General features: G+C 38.2%; 1 protein-coding gene across 3 annotated transcripts in view; it reads right to left on the reverse strand.

Annotated features, from left to right (window-relative positions):
- The window catches only part of PARD3B (par-3 family cell polarity regulator beta), a 401278-nt gene that overhangs the window by 151021 nt on the left and 229392 nt on the right, over nucleotides 1–20865 (reverse strand). The gene's annotated exons all lie outside the window — the stretch shown is intronic.

Here is a 20865-nt window from a genome sequence, read left to right on the forward strand (position 1 = left end):
ATTTGATCTACTTCATCTACTTGGTGGTTGGATCCCTTGATGAAATTTCAAAATCTGCTAATTAGGCAGGCAGCTATTTTACAGGATCATGCAGCTCTCTCAAGTTATTTCAAATAGCAATCCCTTCAAAGCAAAGTGCTACAATGAAATACCCCAAACTAATACTGAACTGCAATCTTTGCCTAGAACAGTATCCTAAGCAATTGATAGCAACTGTAACTATTAGGAGCCTTATTCCAGGATCGGAACCTAAGCATGCTCACATTAACAGGGACTACAGAACTAGAACAGGACCAATTTTTAACAAATTGGTCCAAGCCTAGGAGCCAAATACTCTGCTGGAGTAAATCAACACTTTTCTTCTGTTTGCCAGCTTTTAGCAGCTGAGAATCCGGCCTTTGTTCATTGCCCTCCTCTGGCACCATATGTTGGCATTACACATACCTGTTCACAGAGTGTCAGACAGTATTCACTCACTTTGCATAAGTTACAGCATAAGTGTCAAGTGTTAATAAATTCAGCCTGAGATAGATTCAAAGTAATGATTTATGGGTTAAAAAGAGCTCTATATTATTTTATCAATCTACATAGCCACCTTTGGTTGCCCCCCAGTTCTGCTAAAGGAGTGAGAAGAAAGGAGTGGGTTTGTATGCCGGTCAAATGGACCGTATTTACTCTTCTGAAAGCTCTGTTTTTATTTATTCAAGGAATCAAAGGTCTGGAAAGATGTAATAGCTTTAAATGTATAAACAGTACAAAGATGCATCATCATAGATTATCAGGAATTTTGACATATTACCTCGTGCTTTAAAAACATCATCGTGAAATTTCTGAGGCAAGAGCACCTCTACAAACTACAGCTCACAGAAGTAGTTTGTTGCAGGTTTTCCCCAAGTCTTTCTTTTCTTGCATGCCTGTGGTGAGTGCAGTGCTAGTAAGTGACTTTCAAAATTAATTTATTTTTATCCTACAGTAAGTTTTCACTGTATTTTTTCTAGTTCTACAGCATTTTTTTAAAAAAGGAAAGGATTAAACAAGTATTCAAACGTTTTAAAAGACCATTTTCTAAGTAGTATGTTTTGGTTTATTTCTTTTTCATTTTCTAATTTTAAGTAATGTTTTTCTCCTCAGCTAATGTTTTGCTAGGTCTTCGGACAAGATTGGTAGAATCCATCCAAAACACGTTGGGTGACACTAATTTCTGAAATATTAATCTTCAGATCCTTAATTATAGATTTGATTTTGCTTGAGAATGATAGCTAATTTTAGTAGGGCCTGACCTCTAGCCAAAACACCTTTATGGAGACAAAGTAATTACATTAATGTGCAAGGTAGGAGTTAATGTTCATCATCAGTCAACCAATGAAGAAATCAGTGCATGACGAAATGTTATCAGATACACAGCACACAAATAAAAGATGAAAATGTATTTTAGTTAACTGTTTTCTGTTATGCTAGTTTGAGAGCTAGCAGGTATAAAGTTTTCAAATTCTAATGCAATTACGCAGTTGACGTCATTTAAAATCTTGAATTGTTTGCAACAATAAATGTCTTCCTTTCTAGTAATCTCATTTTGAACTTTATATTTGGCATATTTAATAGTGAAAGGATAGTGCATCGATCTCTCCTTGCCTTCAAAATCCAATATTGTCCATAATCACACATCTTTCTTGCACGTGAAGGAAAATATACTTGGCTATAGATATACAAAGCCATACAACACAAAAGCGTAAAACTTCATTCGTTGCAATTATGTCAATTCTCAGCTGCATTATGAGAATACATTTTTAAAAAATGATACTATTACTTGTTTTACTAACCCTTCAGTGGATTCTTAAAACTAAACGATGACAGTATCACTAATATTCTTGAAACCATAACCTTTTGCTGCACCTACCATAAAAGCCAGTCTCATAACCATTAAGAACAAAGCACATAAACATTTTGAACAATTTCAAAGATATTAAATAGCTTGTCCAGATTTCTCTAGCAATGCCAGAATGTTATTTTGCCTTTTTACACTGGCTAGTGCTGCGGTCTATCTTTTTCAAGTTGACCAAACATAGGAGAAAACAGCTCTCGTGTTTGATGATCACCTTGCTCCAAAAATTTCTAGCATCTATGCGATTGCACTTATTGTTTCTTTTGTATCAAGAGTGAACAGTTGCATTTGTATTCTGCTCTGTATCCTACTTGTTTTTGAAGTATTTTTTACCTCCTTTAGTCTTTCTCTCACTGTTGACCAGTATTTCATCTGCATTAAGAGGAAAATTCATTTCATCTGTTAAATGCATGCCATCCTGTTTTCTCAAGACAATAACGCAAAACAACCCGTCCTGTGGTTGGGTACAGGCTTACAGCAATCAATTACTTCAATATTTATGTAATTCTCAAAACTTCATGCATATTATCACACGGTTAATCAGAGCTGCTCAGCAGCATCTTCTCTTGACCTTTAATGGGTATGTCAATACTCATACTAGATAGTGAAACATAATAAAGAATTTCCTTTCGACCAGAAAACTGAACTGAGATTTCAAAACATTGAGGCTAGTGTTATTAAAATAAAAAATGCCATGGTTCTTCTAACACATGCCTAATTAGCCCCCCTGCAAAGAAACAGTCCCACAAGAAGGAGCAGCAAGCTACTAGTTGAGCACATATCTCGCTTTAAGACAAAAAGGAAGCAACAAGTAATCAATCATAATTTCTCTTTGCAGCAATATCCTTGATAACAAACATATACGCAGATAATTTTTCATGCTGTGGATGTTAAGAGTTTACATGTGTTCAAGATGAAGCAAGAAACCTCAAGAGAAGTAAAACCCGCTGAAAATTAGCTAATACATGGAAACTATTCTTGCCTCCGGTCTTTAAGTCCCTGAATATTTGAGGAAGGAGAGAGCTCTTAGAGAAATAATGTATAAACATGTCATGTCTTTGTGTTTCTTATTAGGCACTAGCATTTAGTGTTATCACACAAAGGACACAGGCTTTTTATAGGCTTTTTGTCTGATGTAGTATGACCACTGTTATCTTCTTGAAATGTGTTACACAGCAAAGGCTTTCAGAGTTATAATAATATAAAAAAAAAATAAATACAGCATATGCATGCCAATATATGAAAATCTATGTTTTGGCTAGAAGACACTGCTTCCTTTTCCTATCAGTTCTTCAGTTCCTGCCCTACGAAAGCACACAGAATTGATAATCATGAGCCAACACCTCACTGTGCTGTTACACCAACTCAAAACAGAGTTTTGATCAGTACCTCTAATAATTTTTGAACAAGTCTAGCTGTATTTCTGCAATATTGGCTCTCTTAAGTGGAGAGACTATAGATCTCTTTGTTTCTGCAGTGATTTATTGATGATTTATCAACACTTTGTAAAGTATAGCTCATCTCCTGCTTCATTCCCTTTATGCTTCTATGCCTCAGATGTTTTCTATTTTAAACAGGAAAAAAAAAACAGATGTTTTGACATAGTATTAATTTACTCAAATTTCACCTTAACAATTCAGGTTCAATGAGAGCATAAGTACTGTATTTCAAATGAGTGTTGTAAGCATCAGCCCATAGAGCTGATGTCAAGTTCCTTCCTCATCTTTAGCGGTTCACCTTTTCTGACCAGCAGCACAGAAGAGCTGAGCACAGAATTCCATGATGTTCTTTTAAATGTTTTTTTGCAATTTGTTTACTTCAAGTCAGTTCTGACAGAATAGTCCTTTCTTGTTTACTTGCTGTTCACAGAATGAGTTAATTTTTATCAAAACAGATTATTGAAAAAACAACCCTTACATCTGTTTAGCACAGAAGCCTTCTGGATTTGGAACTGGTATTTTGTCAATTTTTAATACATTCTTATTGCTGACTAAGTAACTCTTCAGTATCTGTGCTCGTATCTCTTAGAGAAGAAAATGATATTCCTGTATGGTAAAGCACACTACAAACGTACTTTCCTTTTAGTTCATTCAGTTAGATCTAAAACAGCTACCTTGAGTAATAACTAATATCGATATTGCCTTACAGCGTATGACTGTTAGATTTTAATCACTAGGTTTTGTCAGTCTGATTAAGCAATTAAACTGCTTAACTGAAAACCAAAGATAATTGATTTATATGAAGGTACTAAGAAATTCTATTTGAAACTTAAGAATAATTCCCTACCAAAGATAACAAAAGCACATTTACAAAAGCACATTTCGGTATTAGTGGTTGTAGTATTGTTGGCCATTTCGTTTTTTATTGATTCCATTTACTTGAGCGCTCATTCCTGGTTTCCATTTTCTAAAAATCACTAACAAAATGGGCACTCTCTCCTGCTAATGCAGATTACACTGCAAGTGAAGACTTCATCTACTGTAAGCGTAACTCACCATTAAACAAGGGAAAGAATTGCTGCTTCTGCATCTTTAGCTATAAAAACTTTCTTAACAATGTGTGAATTCCCTTCTTTCACTTTGGATCATAAGGAAATTGCTCTAAAAAAAGAGGAAAGACAGAAGGAAGGAGGTAAAGTTGTAATGCCAAGTCATGTAGATCTGAAAGGAGTTAATTTTGCAGAAACATTTATTGTCTCTGAGGTCTGAGGAAGACTGAAATGCGTGGAACTACCTGCAAGGTAAGTAACCACTCCAAACAAAAAACAAGGGTAGAGTTAGCTCCGCAATTGGTAATTTTTATGCTTCTCTTTCTCTAGGTAAGCGATTCCTGCATCCTCAGTTGAAATGAATAAGTAAACATAATAATAGGTGTCAGAACCATGCCAGAACTCCACTAAAGAAAAACAAAAAACGGAAAGAGGGTTGTGTTGATCTGCTTAGGCAGTGCTAGGAAGCTGTGGTGTTTCTCATCAAACAGAAGTTAGGTGAATATGTTATTCTGGCTTGAAGCAAATCGAGTACACATCTGCATCTCTTATCACTAATAACATTCACTACCTACTTGTAATTCCTCTGTTGCTCAGGTGTCTTGCAGGGCCAGGGAGCGGTATGAAAGACAGTTAAACTAATCACAGACACATACCACTGTGCTGACTGCTGAGTGCTCAGGTCAGAATTTTAAAAGATGACTTATGGGCTTTTCCATGAGGGGAAGAAGGGTAGAAAAAGAAAAAGCAAACCAGGCAAGCAGGTAATTTAGGTAGGGATCAGATTTTATAAGATATTAAGTACTTGTCCTCTGAAAGTGACATGCTTTAGGGTTTCATCTTCAATCTTTTGCCTTATATTACGTGACCTCCAATTTATTTACATTAGCTAAGATTCTTAATCTTTTTATACTACCACTCCATATTGTTCCAAATCCAGAGGTTTAGACCCAGCATTAGCTACCTAATGTCAAAATGACTCTTTAAACCATATGTGGTTTATAGAGTGCAGCAGGATCTTTCTGCATAGAGTGTGCCATATTAATAAAGACACATTTTTATTTGTTTACTCATACAGTAATACCGTATCTACTACATACTAAATAAAATGCATAATTTATTTGTGTTTCCATGTCTGATTTTCTGAAAAGGCTCATGAAATTTTAATTCAAGTGGTTACAGCAACAGACTATGTATTAAAATTACATACAGAGAAAAAAGACCTTAAAAGAATACTATTAACGTTGCAAAGTAACGCTTGGGCTTGCAGAATACCACAGCAGAGGTGTCCATTGTTAACTTCTTTCTCTATGCATGCAGTGTAATAGACTTTCCTTTTATGACCCAAATACATGATGACAATTTTATTTACAGAACTCCAGCTTCCTTCTTTCAGGAAAGATCGACTAACATTTTCTTCCACACGTACAACAATTTCCCCCCTTTCTTATTTGACTCGCTTTAATATCTGCTCTGACAACAGTGTCTAACAGTTCTTCATATATCTTTCCCTGTAGGGTGCTTTGCTTTGGTGCCTTTTTTTTTTTTTTTTTTGGAGACGAAACACTAATGAATTCATTTCTATAATGTTATTTTATGACATATGAGTACTGTCTGTCTTGGGGACAATGAACTGAAACAAAGGGATGAAGATCAATTCAGGTTCACATTTTAAGATTCTTGAGACCTGGTTCTCCTTGCTCTCCACGCACTCTTCTGGTGCTTAGCACATAGTATGTCGTGGGCTCAGAGCACTATTACCACTGACTTTGGCTGCAGCCTGAAAATGATGTGGCGTTTCTGCAAATCAGCACACAGGCAGGTCAGGCACCAACGAAGTGAAGAGCATGCCATATCCTGGAATTCGGTTTAAGGAACTTCTCCCCACAGCAATTCCGAGATATGGGTATGGCCAGAAAATATTTCAAGTTGTACTTAATGAATAGAAAACAGAAACTTCCCCCTCCCCCGAATCCTCTACATTATTATCATCGTATACTGCAACCATGATATACCAACCAGCCATATACTTAGCTTCAATAGTACATGAGGTGAGGGTTGAGCCTTACACAAAACAGCCTTCTTTACACTTAAGCAGATCCACCTTGTGCTCTGGAAGTAAAAGTTTTTGTGGACAAATAAGGTTTTGATTATACAGTCTCACAGCATCAGCATAGACTAAAAGGGGCCAGACAGTACTTGCTAACATATCCTGACAGCTAGCATTTCCTACTTCAGACACCCTTCACTTTCAAACTCATACGCTATTTTAACATAGTTGGTGAATTTTTAAATATATATATATATTACGGTGAGGGTGACAGAACACTGGAACAGGCTGCCCAGGAGGGTTGTGGAGTCTCCTTCTGCAGAGACTTTCAAAACCTGCCTGGACGCGTTCCTGTGTGACATGATTTAGGTGTTCCTGCTCCGGCAGGGGGGATTGGACTCGATGATCTTCCAAGGTCCCTTCCACTCCCTAATATTCTGTGGCTCTGTGATATATACATATATATACATATACATATATATATATAATAATACATATATATATATAATGTATATATATATATATTATTTCTTTAAGAAAAGCAGAAATTTCTTTAGTGCAATGCTGGCTGCCACTCTATTCTCTCCCACCCATTTGGTTTCTGGATGCAGTGTCATCCAGGATCAGCACAACCTTAGTCTCCTCCTCCCTTGCTTATGCCACCCTTTCCCACACTGCACCTTCTCACCTGCCACGTGCCCAACCTCCCTGTGTTCCCACCCTCAGCATCCTCTTCTAGCCCCTGGCACCCCTCTAGCTTGCTTTCTTCCCAGCCCTTGCCATATGTTCTTACTTTTTCCTCTCATAAACAAAAACAAATATCAAAGTTATTTTAGGGAGGGGGGGAAAAGGCAGACACTCCCCACCTCAAATGACACTTGAATGGAAATGGCTCACATATCGCAGAATCTGTGATAGGATGTGTCATGCATGACAGCTAACAGGTGATAACATAGTGACAGCTGCACACTGCACCAATACTTTATATATGAGAAAAGAAAAAGCAAACCATGAGTAGTAGGAGAACAAAATGATTTTTTCCTTATCATTTACCTACATTTCCCACGGGGCAGCAGAAAAAAAGTAACTAAAAGAAATAATTATTTCTCAGATTTTTTGTGTCTATATTCGGTCTCTTATTATGAACTTAGATTGTGAACTATCATTTGTAGCTGTTTTGTGATGTACATTTCAGTAATAAGTACTGAGCTATTTAAGCTGACAATCTAGTCCTGAAGGTAATGCTCATTCTTTTTTGTACTTATAAAATTAAAACTGATGGGTATGTTTGTTAAACTCTAGAAACTTCGATCAAACCATTTTGTCTTCCACCTCCCCCAGAAGTAAGCATCTGGGCAGATTATGAAACAATAAAAACAGAGGCATCTGAATAACTGCACTATATTGGATTTCTCTTTTATAATGTTTCTGTTTGTCAACAGCAGTATTTCAACTGGCAACCAAAAGAAACCCCAGCCCTTTTCTGAATACAGGAATTTATGCCAACTGCAGATAGGAGGAAAAATTGTAATTACACCAAAAAAAACAACAAACAAATCAATGATAGAGCCTCTGTTCTGGTCCCACTGCACCACTCCCACAGCACAGAGAGGCTTGAAAACCGTCTCAGTTTTAACAACTTGACAGCAAGTTAACTGAGGCTTTTGTTTGCAGTCTTTGCAAATACAATCAGCCTTCAATGATGGATGCAAGCTTCTAACACCAAGTTCTAGCTGTCAGTTCCCCCCATTTGCCAGGTCCAGACTGCAGCACTGGAAGGGAACCAAACCCGGTGTACACTCTCAGTGGTGAAGAGTCAGGGTCTTGATGCTGGAAATTATTATTCTGAACTACTATTCTGAACTTGGGCAACTAGCATCTGCTTCTCTCCCGTGAATCTTTGCTTTGCTCCAAGCCCACTATTCACACTTAAACAGAATGTTTCCGTCCTACTCCTTTCAGTCTGTCAACTTACCAAGTGAGCAACAAGACAACAGGAGAGAGAGAGATGGTCTCCCAAACAAACAACTAATACTTAAACACACTGTGCAAGCAGCTGTCCCCAGGACCTGACTATGACCTGCCTGCTCTCTTGGCCATGGAGGGATAAGGGGAACCACAAGCAGAACAGTAAGCAGAAGGCTCTAGGCAGATGACCAGCATAGCCAGGAGAACTCAAAGAAATAAAGATGATGTAAATATAACTGTGCTAAGTCTGCTGGTGTCCTTGGATAGCTGGAGGTGAAGCTTTCAGGTCACAGATTTGCTCACAGACAGATACCCAATCTACAAAGGTTTCTCTAGACGTAAGAACAAGCTTGAAGAGGAAGGAAAAACTAGACAGGTGAAAACTAACACAAGGTGAAAACTGAAAGGGTGGGAATCAGATGTAGAATAACCTCGGTATAGGTGTCAACCTATGGGGAAAGAAATCAGCTTTTAAGTTTCCTAAAAAGAACACCAAAAAAACATAAATAAGTTTGGACTTTTATCAATAGGGACCTTCTATGCACTCATAGGGTTGAGATACCAATCACTATACTTATTATCTGTACATAAAAATGATTGGAAATTACATTACCTCAAGTAATAATAAATGCCAAGAACCGGGTAAGAAAAAACAGCCCTCATAGAACTGCAAGCACAAGTTAGTGATTCCTTCACCAAATAACAACTAGACCAACAATGAGCTGATGATGTATTAATGGCTTGTTCTGGAGAAAGCCCAGAATACCCTGGGTCATAGCTAACGCTGTTTTGAGTAGGGCACTGGACTAGATAGATACCTCCTGAATCTTCAGTCCCAATTTGAATTCTACAATTTTTGCTGATGACACTAAACAGGGAGTCAGTGGCAATATGGAAAAGGATGAGCACATAAATTGATAAAATAAATAACTGATGATGAGCGAAGTGAAATCAGAACAGTTTAAAAACAAGGTCACTTACTTTGGCACAACAAAATAAATTTCTGAGCTAGCTGAGCTCCTCAGTAAGATGTATGAAACGACACTAAGCTGTGACAACTAAAGTAATTCCACTAGAAAGAAAACCTACTGCATGAAGCTGTGATCATCTTTGTTCAAGGAAGATTTAAATGTGAAACACATATAAGGATGAGTTACCATACCAAGTGATATATTTAACAGGCAAAATTAAGGCTGATGAGAAATTTAATCTATTGAGACATTAGGTGAAAAGGGAATGGGGGTAAACAGTGGTATATTTCCAAAGGTCAGCATGGTGCCATTGCCTGAGGTAGGAGGAAAGTACCTGCTGGTAGTTGAAGATAACTCAAGGAAGTGCTTTCTACTCTTCTGTGAAATGCTTCCCATTTGGGCTGCCACTGTATATACAGCAAAAACTCTCCCACTCTTCTATTATATGAGAAAAAAGAATTCCAGTAGGGCACTTAATCAGAAATGATATTCTGGGTACTTTTGGAGTGCTGTGCAGATAAGTGCTAAGTAGCGTTGCTGTACTGAAAGACCCACTAAAAATAATGCTATTTCATGAGACATACAAACAATGTAATTCTTTTCTTCAAAGTTAATTTCCGAACCATATTGCTGTGCACAGCTTTTATTACATGAAGATGCACATTAATAAATAGCATCAACAATTCATTTTATACAATACAACCTAATTTCAAATGTTATGGAAGGTAAACACTATACTAGATATTATTCCAGAAGCGAGCTGGACTAGAAATATCAATTACTGGTAGCTACTTTCAAAATCCTTCTTATTAATATGGCAACATGACAGAAGTTTGAAATTAAAAAAAAAAAAAAAAAACATTAAAAAAATCATTAAAAGGGGAAAATTATAAACGTTTCCCTGTCTATAGTCAAGCCTCAAAAGGTAAGGTAACTGGTAAATACATGGTATTATGAAATAAAAACAAACACCACAACCCCCAACAAACACAACAGTTCAATCTTTTGTGGGTGTATGTCATTTTCAACTTTTTGTCGGCCAGTTTAACCATACAAGAAAGTGTCCCCTACCCCACTTCAGCCAACAGCTCATTTAATTCAGAGCTCTTCTTGCTACATCTCATACTCCAAAATGCAAGTTAGAGGGCCAGATGTATTATCTGGGAAGTTTTCCAAATTCATTAACTCCTTGGCACCAATGACTTCAGGATACTCTCTGCCAGCACTGAATATTATGCCCTGCAAAAGCCCAGCTCCTGGAGGGAAAGGATTAATAAAATGAGGGATTCGTCAGTGTCTGTTGGTCTTTTTGGTCACAACAAGCCACTAAAAGAACCACAGTAGCTGCCAACACTGATCACAGCCAATTTCGCAGTACCTAGTACTCTGAAGGTCTTTCCTAAACATCTGCAGATCATTCACCACAAAGCTTGAAAAAAGTGCAGAGAGTGTTTGAAGGAACACAAAACCAGGGAAAGGCCTGGCAGGAAGTTATAACTGCAGAGAGTGGTAAACGTGACGCAGGCGCATTAGGATCTCCTCTGTACTTTCTCCTCAGTTACAGAAGATGTAATCTAAAGCAACTCATTCTGCCTTCTGAAATGGATGCAGTCTTGCTGCCAGCTGCTAAAGGGCTAACGACTGAAGAGCCTTACAAGGTCCCAGCAATGGAGGAGACCTGATGGATCCACTTGCTGGTTTCAGCTTTCTTCTAAGGGCTAAGGAGGGAGTTACACGAAGGAAACCAGCCAAGTGTCAGTCACATAGGCACTTTCATGGGCCATCTCTTCAGGTGCCGTCACCAAAAAGGTTGTCTGATTTAAACATCAATGTACAAGAGGTCCCCACAATTTTAAATACTGAAGTTTTGCTGGCTGCTGTGCTTTACTTTAAATCTCCACTGTTTGAATAGAAAGCACACCAAATTCACTTACGCTTTACATTTCCTCAAACTTATAATTTCTTACTCTTTGATTAGGATTAACACCAGCTTTCGTGTTTTACATTCTGCCATCTGCAATCACTTCAAATTTAGTAACAATCCTTATCATCGCCCTGAGTATATTCCAGGATTCAGAGACTCCAATACCTCCAGTTCTAATAACCACTTCTACAGAATAGCAATACTGTGAGACTGTCCTAACACAGTTATACTACCTCAGCTTTCAGAGGCTTTATTTCTGCCTGATATAGCACTGCTCATATAGACACATCCACTGTATTTACAAGTTCTCCCACCCTCACATCAGAAACAACCTGAAATATGACAGTTGAAAGCAACAACTTAAAGCAGAAACTTTCAGCTAATACACAAAATGTGGCAGGTTCAGCACCGATAGTCATAGGGAAAAGTATCACCAGATTTCAGGAAGAGAATGAATGTCCCAAACAGCCTACATCTGATATATTATACCAGCACCACACCATTTGCCAGAGTATTTCAGCTTGCAACAAATACAGACTTCTGCAGGAATACCTTCAGTTCACTGCAAGCTGACGCAGACCACAGGAAGATGATACTATCAGGCCTTACAGTAAACAGACACATTCCTTACAGTTATTAAAAGTCTGCACTTTTATTTAATTTTATGCTACTACAGCATTGTTTGTTTGCTTGTGTATTTTTTGTTGCTGTTGTTATTGGTTTTCTTTAATTGTCTCTTGACCTGCTTCACTGAATTCTGCACAGAACAACGCTCAGAAATATGGACTAGCAGGAGAAATAGCAACTGTAAAGTGTAAACATAAAAATACACCCACGGTTAATAAAGCAATATGTCCAGAATCACTTCAGAAAGAGGAGAAAAAAAAAAAGGAGGTAGAACAAGTGCAAATGCACAAGCACTTTGGCTGGAAAAATTTTTGTGTGTTGGAATCATACAGCAACTATAATGCTGGAGCATTAAATTTCCCAGCGCATTATACAAAGTTCCTGTCCCTTTCTCTGCTCCTGGGGTGAGGAATACTCCCCAGGGAAAAAAGGCTATTTACTTTGCAACCCCTAGATGTCAACAATTCACACTGGCTAATTCATAGTTCCCATACCGCTACGATGTGATGGAAATAAATTAAATCTTTCACTTCCTTATTTTTAAAGACTGCAGTTTGGGTATCTGCCAGACCAGGCATTTTCCTCTGAGAAAAGACCATCATTACTGCCATGCAGATTTTCCACTCTAAGTTTATCCATGTGGAAGAAAGAGGCATTCCTGACACCCAAAATTGCTCTCCAATATCTTGGTTTAATACTTTCTGTTGCAGCTCTAGCTGGCATTTCCCTAGCTATGCATTCGCTGGAGTGCTCTGTGTAGTTCCTAACCACAGGAACTCTGAATTTTCATTTCACAGGGGTCGAATTGAAATACCTGTCTTTGGCATGTTTTCAGAACACAAGCTTCCTTCACAGAGAAGCTCAAGTTGTTCAGGACTTTTAGGCAGATGTATACGCACTTCTGTCCTTAAAGTGGGAACATGGAAATGACTTCCATTGTTTAACCTAGCTTTTTTGTCGGGGTTGTTTTCTGTTATTTTTTTTTTTTTACGCCACTTCTGTAGTACAGATGCTGGGTGAGACAGTGAAATAAAGGATTCCACTGAATCTATGCTTTTACAGTGTCATTTTTATTCTGGTCCAGCAGCTTTCTGTGATCACCTGGACCACCACATCCAGTCCCAATGGTTCTAAATGAAAATTTTTCCTCATTCTGTCAGAGCTGCTGTCTTACTCTGACTGGCACTTATGAAAGCTTCTCCTTGCTTGTCAGATTCAACTGCTCCCAAGGACAGCTCAACCACCTTTCATCTCCTTAGGGGAGGACCAGATGCAAAGCATAGCAGCCTGAACACAGCTAGAAGATGGCCACAGCCCTTTAACCAGCAAGTAACAACACATGGCCAAAAATACACAAAACCAAGTTTAGCTGGCCATTAAATAAATTTCTCTTAGCATATAAAGAAAACTCACTTTCAGTTTAGTCTTCGAGACAAGAATAGAGACTCAAACTTGCTCCCCCACTTCCCTTCTTTCAGCACAAAGACATCTCTGAAGAACTGCAAATCTTTCATCCATGCTTTCTCCCTCAGATGCATCTCTCCACCACCTCCCACCCCAGCCAACTTCCTTCAGCTCAGGCTGATCCCAGGATCAAAAACAGTCAGTTACAAAATCGCCCTCTCTTCTCCAGATCTTCCTTTTCCTTGCTCCCTTGGCTAAACCAGAAGAATACTGTTCTTTTTTGTAGAATTATTTCTTCTGCTAGGTAAGCTCCCCACAACAGCTCACCATGGAATTACGAGAAGAATAATGCTTACACAGGGGGGAAAAGGGCAGGAACACATGGCCAGGCATTTATGAATACAAAGGTATCAAGAGACTCCTCATTTGGAGACAGGAAAACATTAAATCAACTATGCTATGTTATAAAACCTTTAATAACAGACCCTTGGCTTTGTAACCTTGCTGCAGTTGTTCTACGTTCAGCCCTGCTCTAGATCCTAAATCTCACACATGAACATTGGGGGGAAACAGGTTTCTCCTGCAAGTTTGTTGCTGCAGGCAGCAGCTCAGATCTATTCATTTTAATGACTGCAGTTCAAAGAAAGATCAATGGGCACTACTCCGCCGTATCTTAACTCAATGCACACTAAGAGTCAGTCACAGAACACAAAGATAATTCATAAAATTGAAAAGAATAAATGATTTGAGAAGATTCTTGCAATTCAAGGATGAGACAGCAAGGATGCTCTTCCTTTTGCAGAGGTTTATTGACATTTTGCATTCCCTGTTCCTGGCACTACTGAGAAAGTAATTGTATCCATGGTGAGTAAAATACCACCTCTCTGTATTATTATTTTTTTTAAATCAATGTAAATTTGGCATTTGAATTTTTTAAGGGTATGGCTTAACATGGCAGATAAATTGATCTACTAGCCAGGTGCCTCTGAAAGGCACAGTTCCCATGTCCATCCATTTGCAGTTTCCCTTCTGCTGACATGAGAGCTTGCCTCTCTCAGAAGAGTGGTTCAAGGAGGTAAGCCCACTTTTTCTTTCTTGTATTATCTTTTTTGCTGGTTTAGTGCTCTCAACAGCTAAGCTGTAGGACTTGAATAAAAGAAATAATGGGAACCAGGCAGCTGAAGGTAGGTGGGAAGGTGACTAAATAAGCCTTTTTGGACATCAGCAAGCTTTTAGATTAATGCTGTAACATCAAACTGCACCCTCAAGTGAGGGATTTTTTTACTTTTGTATTTTTTGAATCAACAGTTGACTTTCTCAGGACCTAACATAAAAGGGGTCACAACAATCATCATCACACAGCCAATAAAGTCTTCAAAAACAAATAAAAAATATCAGAAGAAGACTTACAGCTGCTGAATTACTGGGGGCACAAAACCATTCCTCTCAGAGCAGAAGTGATAGCTAGTTTCCTTCCACAGAAGAAAACCATCTAACTAGGTTATCCTTGAGAGCTGTTTATCAGCCACACAGGCCTGGCAGGCAAGAGAGACTGCAAAGACAGCCAGCCTGGCATTCAGAAAGTATTCCAAAAAACAAACTGCTCTTGACTCAAATCCAATGATACAACAAATTCTGTTAATTTGGAATAATTGTTTGAAATACAACAACTGAAGTGTTCAGCCTTCCTTTTCCTGAGTCAATGAAAAATCCAATTTCTCATGCAGGAGTACGTACAATTTGACAGGAGAAAGAGAGATTGTTCTATCAGTCCCCTTTTTAATAGCCTCTTAAAAATAACTGATATCTGGAGTGTCCAGTTTGAGCTTCTCTTCCTAGATCAGAAAATATAATAACTCAACAAGAATTCTAATGCTGTTTTCATCTCATTTCAATATGTTTTCTTATCTCTGACGGGTTAAACTACACAAAGTTCCAACAGACAAACAAACATTTTTCCTACTGAACATTTATACTTTATCCCTAACACTGTAAACACTAGATGAAAAAGTTTTCTCAAATTCTACCGCTTAAGAGTCACCACCACTCCCAGCACTAGCCAATGTAGATTAGAACAATCCGTAACATGGAAATCATTACATACATAAAAAATAAAAATAAAAATCAAGTCCACTAAAGAAAGGGTAGTAAAGCCATATTGGCATAGAGTACTAAGTACATTAATGTTATCTTCCTGGTTTCATTAGACACATTGTGTTTGAAAAGAAGACAAAAAAAGATGAGTAGGCAGAAACTGAGTAAAAGCTAAGCATTTTAACTCTAACAAATACTTATAACCCACAACTACATAATAGATTCTATGTAACATCTTTGACTTCAGACCTTACCAATTATAAGTACAGAAGAAAACATTAACTCCGCAAGTGATGTGCAGGGAAAAGGAATCTTATTTTTTGTTTCCTGGCTGCATAAGTGAATACAGGTTCTCAGATGTCATCAACTACTTTGGAAATACACGGACCAAAAGAATGCTTTGCTTGAAGTATAATCATAATTAATACTAATAATAGATACAGGAGAAAATAATCATCTATGAAGAGAAGCCAAAAATAAAACAATGAAATTCTTTTGAAAAATATTTCCAGCAATAGATCAGCAAGCTTAATGCATACCTTAAGATTCAAATCTTAGAGGAACATGGTATATGGGTAACCCACTGCACTGAACCATCACAGAAAGATAGTTGCATTAGTTTTGTGTCAGTCAAGCTGAAATAGCGCAGAGCTCCACATTGGTTGAATTAAGGGAAAATCACTTTGTTCAGCTTCCGGAGCTGCCACAGTTTGCTTGCCTCCAGTACCCAAACCAACACTTGTGGGTTAGGTTTAGTATACCTGCTAAGGTATACTGCAGTCTGCAAAGCAGGCTATTCCTCATTCACACTTGCAAGAATGATTGACATAGCTATATATCATACTCTTTTATCAAAGAGAAATAAAATGAACTAAAATCAGCCTTTTTCTCCTCTCACAAATACAAAGGCAATTGTCAGATTCTATGTGCCACAAACTTTCAGTTAGTGGCATGGTGCATGTCTGCATAGGCACTTCACTTGCATATGCCAGGCAGCTCAGCCATTTCCACAAGTCTTTTTGACTGTGGTGGGGATAGATGTAGTTACTATATAAATCCTCATGAACTTTGTATTAAACCCAATGCCTCCTTTGAAAAGCTCAGCTGTAATGACATTGAGAGCTGTGAGAAGGCTTATTTAATAAAATTATGAGATTTGTCAAGAGGAGAGGAGAATGCCACTTCCTTGGACACTCTGACATAATTGTGTTACCTGGAAATCAAAAGCCAAACAGAAGCCAAACTTGCTACAATGACACTGGTCTCATTCTATCCAAACATGCCCATGCCCATCCACTCAGCTTTCTGTAGTCCCTCCTATTCTCACCACTAGCACCGAGCAAAATCCTTGGTTAAAAGAAAGCATTTTGTGCAACATAAGTATGCATAAACCACTGGATTTTGTTTGTGTCTCACCAGCTCAAATTTCACATGATCCTTCTGGTTTAAAAAGAAAATTTCTCCAGTTTTGCCTTTCTTTCTAAATCTGAACTCAAATTGCAGCAATAAGCTTAGCCTAGCACTTATTCGCACTTTCATGAGAACAATCTTCAACATGCTAGATCCCGATTGCACCAGACTCTATCCTGTCCCTGTGAAAAATAAATCCAGTTCTTAAAATCATGTGGTTTTTATATTTGCAAACTTACCGGTGACAAGGCATACCTAAGGTTACTAGAATGGAATAATCTACAGTATATAAGTTTTATAACAGCTCTTCTACTCTCACAAACACTTCTGAAAAATGGTTCTGGTGTTCAAATATGTCAGGCACAATGTTCAATGGTAACCCACAGGCATCCTGCAATGGAGGCTCAGAACACAGATGGGGATCATCCTGTCTTAAAGTCAAAGGGAAGATTTAGTTCTATACTTGTTTGGGTACAACCTCAGTGCCACAAATTTATTTCATTTACCAATGCAACCACAGCTTTCGCAATAGGCAGGAGAGCCTTTCCTGAAGGTAAGGATGGGGCTTAATCCATTGCACTTTCCATACCCAATCCCAGTGGGTCATATAAAATCTAGCAATAACCCTAACTTTTCTACCACTGCTGTCCTAAACCATGCTATCTTAATTGTCATCCTAACCTTAACGAAACCACAGTAAGATGTATCTAGTACAGAATGATTCCTGTCATTAAAGGATGCAAAGATGCACCAAGACCTTTAACCTACTTTATTCCAAGCAAACTCCAGTCCTAATCTGAATCCCGTCTGAACAACAACTCAGTTACCGTACGAAGCACCAGTGACTGACTACCAGAGCAGCCTACCAGAGAGTTGGCACTCAACCCTCATCAAAGGCCTGTCCTTGCAGCTACATACCCACCTCCTCAAACCTTCCTTCCCAGAACACCAGTCCTACCCACAAACTGAACCACAAGCAGGGTAACCACAGTGGCAACAAAATTTACACGGGGAAAAATTTGACCAGATGCATGCTTCAAAATACCCCACTGGGCCTTTTCCAACTCAGATCCTAACCCTATTCCTTGCCATATAGCATTAATTCAAAGTAGCCAAGGACTCAGCTTGGTGACGGAGCTATCATACATCATTCAGTCATACCTGTACCAACCTGTAGCCCGGTGACATGCATAGCAGCCAGCAAGAAAATAAGATCTTCAACTCATCCTGTCTCAGAACTGTCTCCAAATATACTCTGAGCCAAAAGCATGGTCTAGTGACATTAAAATAAAAATAGGAAAGCTTTTTTGGCCATTTTGCTAATTAATATGTCAGAGCTCATAAAGAAAGACTCATCAGCTTTTCTCCAGCACTGCATCATCTGAAAGAGCTGTGTCAGCAGAGACCTCAGCAGACAGTCAATACATATTAAAAGTGTTCTAAGCAGTAATTCAGAACAAGAAAAGAATTTTGGAAAAGAAAATAGCTGTGAAGAATTCAGTATTCTCTTTCAGTATTTGATATAAATCAGGTTACGCGTGATGAAAAAACAATCCTGCCCTTTGCTAGCTGTCCTGTAATTGCTTTTCTAAAATGCTAAGAGTTCATGAAAAACAGAACTAATATTCACTGATTTTTCATTTCTGTAAGTTTTCTCTTCTGTAATATAGAGGCACCACTTGTCCGCTTCTCATTCTCATTACTGGAGTTGTGTGTAGGAAATGCAGATTCACCATTGCTAAGCACACAGGTAGATTACAGGGGAAAGAAAAATCTTCCTTACACGATTCAGGAAGACAGGATGCCTTCCACACACACTTTGATTGAACTCTGGTCTTTTCCAGTAGGGGGAAGTAGGCCACATCAACACAGCATTCCAGTGCGTTTTCCAACAGTAATATGGAAAGCGTTAGCAACACTAAGAACGCCTGTGAGTTTTGCAGGAGTCTTCATCCTCTGAAAGGACAGGCCAGCTATGGGAACCAGAATTCACTGATGCTTTTCTACTGTATTTCTTCTTTCTGTGAAGGTGAAATACAAGAACAATTCTCCAGCCACCTTCCCAAAGAAAATGTTTACAAGTTCAGGCTGTGTCCAGACATGCTTCTAAAATCAGATCTATTTTTTACGGGGAAAAAATATGGAACTGCTGCTTGTTGGTGCAATATATAAAAAGAAAGAAAGATGGGGCTACAACTACAGATCCTTTTAATGCCTTGGTCTTCTGCAGAGTTGTGGTAACACTTTTTGAAATTAATACGTGCTACCAACTCCTGAGCTGCTGCTCAGTAACATGTAATATGCAAGGAATACAGTAACTATAACCAAAAGCTGAGACTAAATGCTTCAAGAGCCACTGCCCCAGAAGGAACAGAAAGGTTATTTCCCTAGAGAGAATTACTCAACTGTGTATTTCATAGAACAAGTCATGTCGAAGGAGAGAAGGGATAATTGCATTGATTGTCAGTAGGTGATAATTAATTCTGTAGAGAAATATGTTTAATTTCCTTAAGTCATCAAGAATGGGATGCAAACTCTTCTTTATGTAATGAGAAATAAAGTGTTTTGCTCCCAGCACAAGAAACTGCAGTATCTCCCTTAGAGCTTTCTTAAAAAAAGGTACCTACAGGAAGGCAAGGAAAATTGTTAGGAATGAAAAATGTTAAAACAATAGTTCTGCAATGTGATGGAATGCCACCAACATGCATATATGATATAAAATTCCAAAAACTGTACAGTAAAAATAGGGATGAGGTAAAGAGAACTTTATGTTCTTGAACAATTTTTAAAATAAATACTTTAAATGAACAACAAGAAAGTTGAAAGTACAGCTTGATTTTGTATTTTGAAGGGACAGGAAATGGAACACGGGGGAGAGGGGAGGCGCAACACACACTTTTCAACAGTATTTGAATAGCATTTAAAGTGGACAGAACCAAGAAAATCATTCACACTCTATCCTTCTCAGAGGTAGCTAGCTCCTTTTATTCTGAAGGAGAATAATAATAAAGAATAATAAAAAAAATAGTCACAAACTGTAGGATATTTTGGCTCTACTGCTTAGGTGATCACTGATTTCAGCCTATTGAAAAAAGATCTTAGCTACATTCAAGAGGTCCATGAGGGGTAAGTAATGCAAACAAGCCAGAAGTCAGTAAGCATGGGCCCACATTTTCACATAAAATTATTAGGTGTCTTCAAACAGAAAAATTTGGAAGCCGGTGTTTTCAATGATCTGGAGAAATGTGCAGAAGAAAGATCAAATGCTGTTAAAAATGATACGAAGCTTAACATATCTGTAACAACTGACTGCCAAAGAACTGTGATCTCACCAGGTTTCCTTCCAATATTCTTTGATAGCAGTAAATTCCACTGATCTTTGGAAAACCGCATGATATTGCATGCTTATAGTCGTTTTTCTGTATAGGAAAAAAACCAAGGGCAACGCCCTTAGCTTCTGCTAGTTGAGAAGATCATTTCTTTGAAGCTTTCACATTCCCAAAACAAAAAGTTGAAAGAAGTTTCTTCCCCCAGGAGTTACAAGACATATGAACTACCCCTTTATTCAGAAAGGGAAGCCAAGAGGTTCACAGACTAAGGAAAGAAGCCAAAAGAATGTAGAAAGAATTTGTCTATTTTAAGTTCAGGAAAAGGTCCTCAGATAAGGAAAATCCACACCAGAGAACTACATGATAACAGAACCAAAGGAGGACACACAGTTGTACAGAGAAGGAAATACGATAAACAACCAGGAATCTCATATTCGACCTTCCTTCACATGAATTCAGCTTTTCAGTTCTATCAAAGGAGTGGAAAAAGGCAACATGCAATAATGCAGCAAAGTGGCAGCCAGAACCTTCGGGGCTTTCTGACATTAGAAGAGATCGCTGAATAACTTGAGTTTTCTAGAAAGTTTTCAAGGTTTCTCATGTCAGCTTATCTGTGTCTTGTGAAAAACTGCAGTCTTATATGACGTTTCCTTGAAATTTTTATAATACAAGAACTGCAAGTTGTACAGTACCATGGTGTGGTTTGTGCAGGTACAGT

Source organism: Cygnus olor, chromosome 6 (genome assembly GCF_009769625.2).
Source record: "Cygnus olor isolate bCygOlo1 chromosome 6, bCygOlo1.pri.v2, whole genome shotgun sequence".
NCBI classification, from domain to species: Eukaryota; Metazoa; Chordata; class Aves; order Anseriformes; family Anatidae; genus Cygnus; species Cygnus olor.